At 42.0% G+C, this 13,002-nt stretch overlaps 1 protein-coding gene across 1 annotated transcript in view; it reads right to left on the bottom strand.

The window, feature by feature from the left end:
* The window catches only part of CPQ (carboxypeptidase Q), a 512,842-nt gene extending 500,200 nt beyond the window's left edge, over positions 1–12,642 (bottom strand). Inside the window, exon 1 of the mRNA XM_007532254.3 lies at positions 12,485–12,642. The gene's annotated coding sequence lies outside the window, so the exon portion shown is untranslated. The remainder of the gene's footprint in view (positions 1–12,484) is intronic.
* Positions 12,643–13,002: the final 360 nt, after the last annotated feature.

The following is a 13,002-nucleotide window of genomic DNA, read 5'->3' as shown; positions in this document are numbered from 1 at the left end:
TTTCCCAAGGTACCCATGAAATGTTTTTCTTTTAAGTACCAGTAAAACTATCTTTTCCCTTTTCTTTTTTTTCTTAACAAATGCTAACTTTTTAATCTTTTTTCAAGTACTCACTGTATTAAAAAAAAAAAAAAAACAACTAAACCATTGAGTAGATATTCCTGGATTTTAAATGTGTCCACAGCCTGAATATTTTTCTTCAGTTACCTAACTTAATGCAATGGGCCACAGCTTGACACAGTCTTACAGCTTTCAAGAATTTTGTCTGAACAAGGACAAAATCAGGTCCAGAGAGTAAGCACATAAAACAGCATCAGCTAAAACCGCTTCCTCCTCAGAAAGGCCAGGCTGACATCAGGTCAACTGAGGAAACAAACATTTCTTCCATTGACGAGTATTTAATTGGACATTTTGAGAAGTTAATGTCATGTATGCAGATGTGAATGTTTGAAGAGTTGTTTACAGTGTAGTTTGTGCCAGAGAGGCTTCAATGCCAAGCCAGCACACAGTCTCCCATTATTCTGCTGGGTTCTGCTTCGAAAGATGTTTCAGGGCTCTCTGAGCATTGTAAATTTCCACATCCAAAGGCTCATCCGTGTTTCCAAAGCAAGGCTCATCTGTGTTTCCAAAGCAGAGTCCTTCTTCTTCTCTTCTGGAGAGATTATTTGAGAGGCAATTACTCCATCTCTAGAAGATTTAGAATTGAAATTCTAATAATTTTTGGAGAAATAACAGAAAAGAAATGTCAGATTCTAGATTTATGCCCAGAAATTAGGTCTTAGGTGTTGTAATTATTTACAGAACTGTTTTTGTTGCCCACTTAGGGATACAAAGCTTTTTATTTTATTAAGTACCAGATAGAGACATCTAGAAATTGAAGCGAGGAGGAGATAGAGAGGGAGAGAGAGACACCTGCAGCCCAGTTTCACCTCTCATGAAGCTTTCCCCCTGCAGGTGGGGACCAGGGGCTTGAACCTGGGTCTTTTCACATCTGGCCCCGGAAACATAGCTTTAAAGCTCAGTTCACAGATAAGTCCACCTTTGACAAGCCAGCTATAAGGAAGCAGTTCCTGACTGGAGAATAAATAAGAATATACTACAAGTGGACACTTGAAAAAGTAGCTCATCTTTAAGAGTCAGACCACCCATCCTCTGCCTTGAAAAAATGCAATGCAGGCAATCGTGCCATCAACAATTATTATGCTGCCTTCAGTGTGACCTCTTAAGATACTTTCAAGAGGAAAATTTAAATATTCAAAACCCTAAATTGGAAATGCACATTAAGAAATACTGTTCATGTTCCAAGTCAGGAATATTTAATTCAAGAATAGAATTCTGTCACTTGTTTTATTTTTTTCTTCACAGCTCCAGACCAAACTTTTCAGACAGAAAGATAGAGGGAGAGAGATATCACAGCACTGAAACTTCTCTCGGTGTCACAGCACTCCCTGTGGTGTATAAAGGAGTCTGGGGTTCAACCCTGGGTCACCCACAAGGCTATGCAGTCACCCTACCAGATGAGCTATCTTTCTAGCCTTTCATATTACCTTTGATAAACTTCTTTAACCAATGGTCTATATTGTGTATAAAAATAAGAATATTAGCTCCTTTATTCACACACTACACATATGTCACGATAATATGTGGTTTTGTGAGTACAGAATACATGAAGGGTCGCTTCACAGGCGGTGAAGCAGGTCTACAGCTCTTTCTCTCCCCCTCTCTGTCTTCCCCTCCTCTCTCCATTTCTCTCTGTCCTATCCAACAACAACAGCACCAATAACAACAACAATAATAACCACAACAATAAAAAATAACAAGGGTAACAAAATGGAATAAATAAATAAATATTTTTTAAAAGAATACATGAAGGAATATGCTTCAACTATGTCACACCAAAAAACGTAAGAGCATAGGTTCACCTGTGCCCATAAACTAGGGAAAAAATATATACCTGAAAGCAGAAGTACACAAGAGCATGCAGGGAATACCCCCCAACACTTCATCTGCACTATTCCAGTCTTTAGGTCCATGACTGTTCAACAATTTGTTTGGCTTTGTATGTTAACTCTCTTTTCAACCACAGGTTCCGGATGCCAGTGAGATGCTGACCAGACTTCCCTGGACAGACGACCCCATCAGTGTGTACTGGAGCTCCACTTCCTCAGTGCCCCACCCTACTAGGGAAAGAGAGAGGCAGACTGGGAGTATGGATCAACCAGTCAATGCCCATGTTCAGCGGGGAAGCAACTACAGAAGCCAGACCTTCCACCCTCTGCAACCCACAATGACCCTGGATCCATACTCCCAGAGAGATAGAGAATGGGAAGACTATCAGGAGAGGGGATAGGATATGGAGATTGGGTTATGGGAATTGTGCGGAATTGTACCCCTCTTATTCTGTGGTTTTGTTAATGTCTCCTTTCTTAAATGAAAAAAGAGTAAGACATTGAATTTCTGATCTCTGGCACCTACTTACAAAGAAATACTTGAAAGTAAGACCTTCAAAGGAAATAATTCAGTTAATGATGCCATCTGAGTGGGGCCTAAAGTAATCTGACTGTAGCCCCTCTAAAAGGAAATCTGGTCAATAGAGATAAGAATATCCATGAACAGGGGGCTAGGCAGTAGTGCACTAAGTTATCTCTGGGGCTCAGTGCTGGACAAACGCTAGAAGAAGAGTGCTGGACATCATGACTCTACTGCTCCCAGCGGCCCTTTTTATTTTTGGATAGAGACAGAGAGAAATTGAGAGAGGAGGAGATAAGGAGAGAGGAAGAGAGCCACCTGCAGCCCTGCTTTATCACACATGAAACTTCCCCTCCTTACTACAGGTGAGGAGAACCAGGAACTTGAACTTACGTCCCTGCTCATAGCAATGTACATTCTCTCCCAGGTGTGTTACCACCTGGGCCTCTCCTTAAATCACCTTTTTTATGTTCATGTCTATTCTCCTTAGTTCCCAGATTTTTTGTTTATAAAATACAAATAATAAGGGGTCTGTGGCACAGCAACTGGTTGAGTGCACACATTACCATGTGCAAGGACCTGGGTTCAAGTCCCACAGTCCCAACCTGAAGGGGGGATGATTCACAAGCTGTGAAGCAGGTCTGGAGATGTTTTTCTTTGTCTTTCCCTCTCTATCTACCCCATCTCAATTTCTCTCTGTCTTTATCAAATAATTGCATTATTTTTAATTATTTATTTATTTATTGGATAGAGACTGCCAGAAATTGAGAGGGATGAGGGTGATAGAGAGGGAGAGAGACAGAGAGACACCTGCAGCACTGCTTCACCACTTGCAAAGCTTTCCCCCTGAAGGTGAGAACTGGGGGCTTGAACCTGGGTCGTTAAGCTTTCTAACATGTGCACTCAACCAGGTGAGCTACTCCCCAGCCCATAAATACATATTTTTTAAATAAATACCTTTTTTTAAAAAAAAAAAAAAGGTCCTTAATGCCTGGTTGTAGCTACTTCTACATATTCAAAGAACAACCATAAAAAATCTTTTTTAAACATAGGTGTTATGCTAATATACTCTCTTCTCCAAGTAAGTCTAATATCATTACACTAAGAGAACATTACATCAATCTGTCTTTGTCTTTGTTAGCAACTATATTTGTCATGGAACTCATTAAATATGCTTGGAATTCTTTTGAATCATTACCCTTTTTTTTTCTTTTTTATTTAAGAAAGGATTAATTAACAAAACCATAGGGTAGGAGGGGTACAACTCCACACAGTTCCCACCACCCAATCTCCATATCCCACCCCCTCCCCTGATAGCTTTCCCATTCTCTATCCCTCTGGGAGCATGGACCCAGGGTCATTGTGGGTTGCAGAAGGTAGAAGGTCTGGCTTCTGTAATTGCTTCCCCGCTGAACATGGGCATTGACTGGTCGGTCCATACTCCCAGTCTGCCTCTCTCTTTCCCTAGTAGGGTGTGTCTCTGGGGAAGCTGAGCTCTAGGACACATTGGTGGGGTCTTCAGTCCAGGGAAGCCTGGCCGGCATCCTGATGACATCTGGAACCTGGTGGCTGAAAAGAGAGTTAACTAAGATATGAAGCCAAACAAATTGTTGAGCAGTCATGGACCCAAAGCTTGGAATAGTGGAAAGGAAGTGTTAGGGGGTACTCACTGCAAACTCTAGTGTACTTCTGCTTTCAGGTATATATTTTGCAGTAGTTTATGGATACGTGTGAACATATGCTCTCTCTCACAGAAACTGGTGTATATCTAGGTTTTGGGACTTTGTTAGAAAGTGAACCACCTGAGATGGAATTAGAGTATACTATGAAAGGAAAGGTCTCACCCGAGTAATGAAGCTCAAGGGTTGTCATTCCACACGTGAATCTCTGGACACAATCTGAAGTGAAGCATGTTGAGGTGGCAATCGTTGCGTATCATTACCCATTTTACTTTATCTTACTCCATACCTCTCACTCTTGTAGAGTTTAGAGTCTGCTAAAACTTGCAAAATGAGGTCAGACCCTCTGCCCAGCACCTCTAAATAAAAAAATGAAAAATCAAAGTCTGTGGTATTCTTACCACTAAAGAAACACATTAATTTGGAAAAACCAGCTCGAACATCTTCTCTGTATTCCAAATCTCTCTATATCTCTCTACACATACCAATCAGTCCTCCACGACCCTACTTTTATAGACTTACCTTTGTTCCTTTGAACCTTCCCCTGCCTGTGTTGTCCTGTTTAAATTTTCCTGGGTAGACTCACTGTTTGAGTGTTAAGCCATTCATTTTTACTTCACTACAACTTACATAAGAAGCTGAGTTACAAAGGAAGGAAAAAAAATTTTTAAAAATCAAAAACTCAACTCACCTACAATAAGTGGTAATAGTCCTTATCCAATTCTAATATGTGTTGTTTTTCCTTCTTCCTACATGAGTTGCTAAATTAGACTTGTCTCTTTAAACTGGGGACCTGTCATAACATTTGTCAGGTGTTGTCTGTATAATATCACAGCAGAGCTGTATCCTGGGGCACTCTTAGGATAGAGCACTCACCTCTATTCACTAACTTTCTCTGAAAGCCTCATTTGGTTTCATTAGCCTTGTTGGTGACATCTCCATTCACTCAGCCAAACAATTCTAAATGCTCAGAATTATTTACAATTTTATTTTTCATATAGGTGCCGGGCTAGTGTTGCGGGCGGGAGAGATGACCCAGGAACCAAGCTCTTGGCGGTAGCAATACAAATCTTTATTCATCCAGGAGACCCATAGTCAGGTATGAGCACAGCAGGTTAAGCCATGTGGCGCCAAACTGCAATGGTCAGCATCCGCCTCCCTGTCTGCATGTCTACCCTCCTCCAGGTTGGGACACAGAAAAGAAGAAGAGAGAGAAACCAGAAACAGAAGTGGTTTTATAAAAACCGGATAAAACCGGAAGTGGCAAATCAGTAACAGAAATGGCTAGGAAAAGAGGGTGGGGAAAGTAAAAAGGCAGGCTGGGAACTTCCTTGGCAACTGTGGCAACAGGCAGGGCAGGTCTCAAGGTAGAAAGAAGATAGATCAGGCAAAACAATGAATATATAAATAGGCCATAGTGTCAGCAATGGAGGATGGAGCAGGGGGGCTGCCCGACATATCAGCAAGGCATAAAATCCTACTTTCTCTGTTTTCTGAATACCTCCCAAACCTCCGTTAGTTTAGATCCTAATCCTATTTCATTTGGTCTACAGCAATCTCATATTATTCTGGCCTTATGGCTCTTTCCCCCCCTCAGTTCCTCTGAAACATTAATACTGCAGCTATTTCCTAAAGAAAATTCAATCATAACACTCCTCACTTACAAATTCTGATTTAAAAAATTCTTAAGATCTGGAGGAGTAGAGTATGGCCCCAGGTTCAATGTGCAGCACCAGGTATGAGTGAATATGTTCTGGTCTCTCTCTTTTTCTCAAAAATAAATAAATAAATGAGTAAAACTCTTATAAAAAGTATCTAAACTAGCACCAAGGGTGGATAAAATAGTAGCTCACCAGACTTGCACGCCAAAATCCCAGATTCAATTCCTGGTAATGTCAACTCCCCTACAAAAATTAATGGATAAATAAATATTTATTTATTTATTTTAAATTATCTTTATCCATTGGATATAGTCAGCCAGATATCGAGAGGGAAGAGGGAGATAAAGAGGAAGAGACACCTGCAACATTGCTTCACCACTCATGAAGCTTTCCCCCAGCAGGTGGGGACTAGGGGCTCAAACCCGGGTCCTTGAGCATTGTAATACGTGTGCTCAACCAGGTGCACCATCAACCAGCTCCGTAAATAAAATTTATTAAAAGCATTATAATCAACTTTGGACTATAATCAAAAGATTGGACTATAATCAACTAAAATTGGGTTATAATCAACTTGGACTAAAATTGGACTATAACCAACTTTAAGTAACACTGTTTTCAAGAACCATCATCCTCAGGTCCCAATCTCACCAGAGTTTTCTCATATAGTCACATTTTACATGTGTTTTATTCCCAGCCGTGCCGTGATCACTCACCTCTCTCTCCTACCATGATTTCTCCCTACTGGAATGCCCTACCTTGTTCCTCTTAGATTTTAGTTTCAAAATCCAGTTCAAGATTTTCCAGCTCAAGACCTAGAGGTGGCACCATGGATAAAGTATTGAACTCTCAATCACAAAACCTATAATTTGATGCAATCACATGGTTTTTGTTTTGTTTTTAAGATGTTTTTAATATGTATTCATGTATTCCCTTTTGTTGCCCTTGTTGTTTTACTGTTGTAGTTATTATTGTTGTTGTTATTGATGTCATCATTGTTGGATAGGACAGAGAGAAATGAAGACAGGAGGAGAAGACAGAGAGGGGGAGAGAAAGAGAGACACCTGCAGACCTGCTTCACCGCTTGTGAAGCGACTCCCCCGGCAGGTGAGGAGCTGGGGGCTCAAACCAGGATCTTTATGCCGGTCCTTAAGCTTTGCACCACGTGCACTTAACCCACTGCACAACTGCCCAACTCCCGCAATCATGTGTTTTAGAGTGATGCACTGGTTCTCTCTCCTCCTCCTCTATCTCATAAATAAATAAATAAATACTTTTTAAAAAGACATCTCCCGGCTCAGTAAACAGTAAAGTCTTCTATAGCATTACGTATACCTCCTGGTGAGAATGAGCGGACACCATTTCCATATTGCTCTTTGATGCAATTGCATATGACTAAATCCTTTTCCCATTTAACCTGAGTATCTCATTCATCTTTATCCAACACACAGTACATACTTAATATATATTTACTGTAATTAATGTCTGCTGAGTTAAAATAAGAAAAAAAATATCCAGAAGCCTAGAAATACACTTGTCTTATTTATTTGCTGCACTAGAGAAATAAAGCCAAAAATAAAGGCGAAAAGACTAATAACAATCCAACCACAGCCAATACATGAATGGGCTGTTTGTTTTTAAAAGCTGAGTGTTTTGGCCAGGGTAGAGGGAGAAGAAAGTACATTTTAAAGTTCTAGCTCCAGGGCAAGTAATAAAAATCTTTGCTTTAATGTTTTTTTCATAATATTGTGAGCAATGGGAAAGTCTATTCCATCACATCAACCTTCAGGGCAGAAAATTTCAACCTCCTGAGTTAAATCAAAGTGGCACTGGCTCTGGTTTTTCAGGCGGCCACAACTGGTCTCTGCCTTCCATGAAACTATACACATGACTGACAAAGAAGAAAAAAATAAGTCCCCCACTTATTTTATGGGCCTCTCTTTCCTTCTTGTCAATTAATTATAAGGATTCTGGAAGTTTATCTTGCATTTTTCTCCCTGGATTACAGGGTTATAGTCAGCATAAAGTGTTTATACTAGGAGCTGTCACTCATATAAAGAAGGGTGAGAGGCAGGACCTTGCCAAAGACAGAAAGATAGACCAACAAACAACACTGCTTGGAACTCACAGTTCAAAACACTCACTGCTGACAACTCTTGATGTTATCCATTTTATACTATCTAAATTGGTAAATTTGAACACATTAAAAATTAGCATGCACAATTACAGAAGCCAGACCTCCAACCCTCTGTGCCCCTTACAGCTCTTTGGTCCAAATTCCCAGAGGGATAAAGAATAGCGAGGCTGTAGGTCGGGCGGTAGTGCAGTGGGTTAAGGGCACATGGTGGGAAGCGCAAGGACCGGCCTAAGGATCCCTGGCTCCTGCAAGGGGGGTGGGGGGGGGGGGCTACTTCATGAGTGGTGAAGCAGGTCTGCAGGTGTCTATCTTTCTCTCCCCTTCTCAGTCTTCCTCTCCTCTCTCCATTTCTCTCTGTCCTACCCAACATCAATGGCATCAATAACAGCAATAATAATAACCACAACAACAACAACAAAAAACAGCAATGTCAACAAAAAGGGGAAAAATAGCCTTCAGGAGCAGTGAATTCCTGGTGTAGGCACTAAGCCCCAGCAATAGCCCTGGAAGGGAAAGAAAAAAAATATATATATATAAGCTTCCAGAGGAGGAGATGGGATATGGTAAGCTGGTGGTGGGAATTGTATGAATTGTTGTACCCCTCTTATCCCACAATCTTGTTGATCATTATTAAATCACCAATAATAAATTTAAAAAAGAAGGTTAAAAATAAGAGGAAAAAATTAAGATGCACATACATCTAGATCAAAGCATCACAGTCTGAGTTTCAAAAGAATTCAATAATTTTCAATATGATATGACCACCAATTCTCTGTAATTCAGTCTTAAACATTCAACTCCTCAGTTCTCACACTAAATTTACTTGCCCACTTTGTCCCACAGCATATATATATATATATCTTCTGTTTCAGGAAAATTCTGGCCACTGACTGCCTATGTTTTGAGTACCTGACTGACCCGTTTTCTACATGTTATTCCATTTGTGAACAATGAGGCAATCCAACTCATATTTAGGAATACTGAATATGAATTATAATGGCACCTAGCACTTAAGTTGACAGTAAAGATTATTTTATGGAAAATATAAGTAAAAAGATTAAATATAAGTGTTCGGTACATGGTTAACTACCCATAATATCATCTTTATTACAGACCATGCCTGAATAACAAATGACCCGTTCCTTAAGTGGTTATTCAAGAACAGAGTCATAGAAACTTGATCTTTATCTCCAAACAGTGCATTTGGCTCCACTTCTCCCAACAGAGTAAAAAAAAAAAAAAAGTAGGTTACATTAACTTTGTCTTACTTAACACATTTGATTCCTTGTGTTTGTTAAATGTAGCATGCAAAATAATATTTTAGTATGTACATAAAATGACTTTTTAAGTGCTTCTTAAAAATCTCTAAGGTCCTCCCAGCTCCAAAGCATTGTGATCTATGATAAGAAATTTCATACCCATACCAATTAACAGTGATACAATTCCCCAGGTACACTGAAAATATATGGCATGTCTGACTGAGTAGCATTGGAAACCACTTAGACCCAGGCCTAGGAAGCCTATAGAAAAGCAAAGTAAACATTTACCCTCCTTTCACCTCCACTAGCCATGCCGGTTATTCTAATCTCAGTTCCCAGATCATTCTGTGGCAGATGTAGACAGGAAAAAGAAGAAGCTGAAGTTAGTAGAGAAAAAGGTAGGGTGATGATCTCAAGCAGGGCTGCTGAAATGAGCACAGCTCCATGCAGTCACCTGCCATTTCAACTCTTACCCTCAGTGAAACTAAGAAGTCTAACTCAGGATGCTAGATCACTTAGCCTCCCTCACAGTAAAGATAAGGAAATTGAGATACAAAGCAATCAAGTGGCAAGCCCAAAGTCATCCAGCGTTTCTGAAACTTGTGTTTGACAATCTTGACCTCTTGAACTGACGCAGTGACAATATTAAAAGTCTTAACTAATATCATTTCCAAAGTGTTTGCCACAGGAGAAAAAATAATGTCTCTTCTCTTTAGACTAGGCACTCTTCAGGCACCAACAAATCAGTCAGGGCCTACCTCGGGAAAACAGAGGAGATCCTTCACAACCCTAAATTCAAGAGAAATTTCTGGCTTTCAAAATAAGTTACTAAAAGCATAGTCTTTTAGAGATATATTAAATAATTTTTTGACAGTGAATCTGCAAATCATAGAAAATGACACCAGGAAGAATAAGCCTTGACATGGCAACACATGGGTGAAAAATGTACCTCAAGTGGAAAGATGAAAGGGTGACTGTATTTTTTGAAAAGCTTCTGTACAGCAAAGGGTATCACCAGCCAAACAGAAAGACACCCTGTGGCATGGAAGACACAACACACATCAAAGGACTAATATCCAAAATACATAAAGAGCTCATCAAACAGCACACACAGAAGAAAACAAAAAACATCAGAAAATAGGGTGAGAATATGGACAGAAATTTCACTGAGGAAGAGATCCAAATAGCCAACAGATATATGAGGTGTTCAAAGTCACTGATCATCAGAGAAATGCAAATCAAGACAACAGTGAGAGACCACTTTGCACTTGTGAGAACGTCATATGTCAGAAAGGAGAGAAATGACAAATATTGGAAAGGATACGTAGAAAAACAGACACTTCGCCACTGCCGGTGGGAGTGCAAAACTGTCCAACCAAAAGCAATCTGGAGATTCATCAGGACACTAGAAATGGACGAACCCCTATGACCCGGCAATTCCTGTCCTGAGAAGTTATTCAAATAAAACAAAAACATCTATCAGAAGAAATCCATGGTGGTCTGGGAGGTGGCACCGTGGATAAAGCATTGGATTCTCAAGCGTGAGGTCCTGAGTTCAATCCACAGCAGCACATGTACCAGAGTGATGTCTGGTTCTCCTCTCTCTCTCTCTTTCTCTCTCCTTCTATCTTCATAAATAAATAAATAAATAAAATCTTAATAAAAGAAGAAGGGAGTCGGGCGATAGCGCGGGTTAAGTGCACGTGGAGCGAAGCACAAGGACTGGTGGAAGGATCCCGGTTAGAGCCCCCTGCTCCCCACCTGCAGGGGAGCCGCTTCACAGGTAGTGAAGCAGGTCTACAGGTGTCTATCTTTCTCTCCCCCTCTCTGTCTTCCCCTCCTCTCTCAATTTCTCTCTGTTCTATCCAACAACGATGACATCAATAACAACAACAATAATAACTGCAACTATAGTAAAAAAAAAAAAAAGGCAACGAAAGGGAAAAATAAATGAAGAAGAAGGAGAAGAAGAACAGGAGATACATGTATACCTATGTTCATAGCAGGACAGTTTGTAATTGTCAGAACCTGGAAGCAACCCAGATGTCCAACATCAGATGAGTGTCTAAAAAAATATTCTGGTAAAAAAAGTCTTGGGGGCCAGTCAGTGGCATACCCAGAAAAATGCACATAGTATGAAGCACAAGGACCCGCACAAGGATGCTGGTCAAGCCCCCACTCCTCACTTGGATGGGGGGCCATCGCTTCACAAGCACTGAAGCAGGTCTGCAGGTGTCTTTCTTCCAATCTTTCCCTTCCCTCTAAATTTCTCTCTGTTCTAGCCAAAAAAATGGGGGGTGGGGTGGGGAAGAAATGGCTGCCAGAAGCAGTGGATTCATAGTGCAGGCACTGAGCCCCAGAGATAAACCTGGAAGAAAAGAGAGGGAAAGAAGGAGAGAGGAGGAGGGGAGAGAAAGGCTTGGATATAACTTTTAGACAATCAATCAATCAATCAATCAATAAAAATAATCCAGGACTGAATCCACTATCAATAGTGCAAATTCACACAGCTTTTCCTAAAACTATCCAGCAGATGTGAAAAGATTCAAGTCGGTATCTCCCCTGGGTATGTATTGCTATATATTTGTGCCCCCGGTTGGGGTTTCACTTGAGTGCACTTGATTCCTTCCTTAAATTCAGCAGTTCTCCTTCACAAGTTGTCACCTAGTCAGTCGTTCACTCGAATAGGTGGCAAGTCAGATAAGCTCTCTCCTCATGGAACTTAAGAGCCTGAGTGTGTGTGTGTGTGTGTGTGTGTGTGTGTGTGTGTGTGTGTGTGTGTGTGTGTGTGTGTGTGTGTGTGTTGGGGGGTGGAGTGTGGAATGGCCTAGCTGGGCAGATCAACAATGGAAGCTTATGCTTAGAAGTCACAACCGCCTCAATGGAGACAGAAAAGCAACTGGAAGATTAAGGGGAATCAATATTCTGTTCCAGAAAGTGAAGAGGGAAGTTCCTTTTTCTTTGGTGCCTTGGCCTGAGAGAAGCAGAAAAAACGAGGCTGCTCCCCACACACACACCTTCTTCTCTCCCCTCAATCCCTTTCCCCATAGGCCTGTCCACAGCATCCGACTCCATCCTGCAGCCCCCACCTCAGTTCTGGACCGGGGCCTTCTCGTCATGGCCACCCTCTCCCAGTGGCCTCCCAGCCCCGTCCATCAGTCGCTCCGGCGAATGAGCGCCTCGGAGAGCCCCTCCCTGAAGCAGCAAGGCCACATCCCCCCGCCCGTCCCGAGCAGCGCGGCCCCTGCCTGGCGGGTACCGCAGGGAGCAAGGCGAACGCACCTGTTCAGGCCGCTCCGGGGACTTCAGAGCAGGCACCGGGGGCGTCCAGCTCTCGCAGCCCAGCTTTGGGGGAGACAGCGGCCACTCACCCCCGGAGACGACCCGGGGCCTAGGCGCCACTGGAGACGGTGGCCCAGCCCCCTATGGCGGGAAGGCGGGGCTGCGGGCCCCGGGGCACCACCTCCGGAGCTTTGGGCCCTGGGGTGGACCTGGGCTTCCAGAAGGCTAAATAAATAAGGCTGAGGCATCTCACCTTTGGATCCTGGCTCCTCTTAGATAATTGAATGTCACAGTTACTCCCTAGTCCTGTGACCTTGTCCATTTGAAAGTTTGCGGGGGCGGGGGGGGGGGTGATGGGGGAGGGGTGAAGAGAGAGTGACCCAAAGGAATAGTGTCACATCTAAGTCCCGGTGTCCTGTGACTATCTATCTATCTATCTATCTATCTATCTTTCTTTCTATCTATAGAGAGAGACAGACAGACAGACAGACAATACAGGAATTCACCCCTAGATCTTC

This window comes from Erinaceus europaeus, chromosome 8 (assembly GCF_950295315.1).
Source record: "Erinaceus europaeus chromosome 8, mEriEur2.1, whole genome shotgun sequence".
Lineage (NCBI taxonomy): Eukaryota > Metazoa > Chordata > Mammalia > Eulipotyphla > Erinaceidae > Erinaceus > Erinaceus europaeus.
Note: the sequence above shows the minus strand (reverse complement) of the source record. Positions and strands in the feature narration are given on the sequence as shown.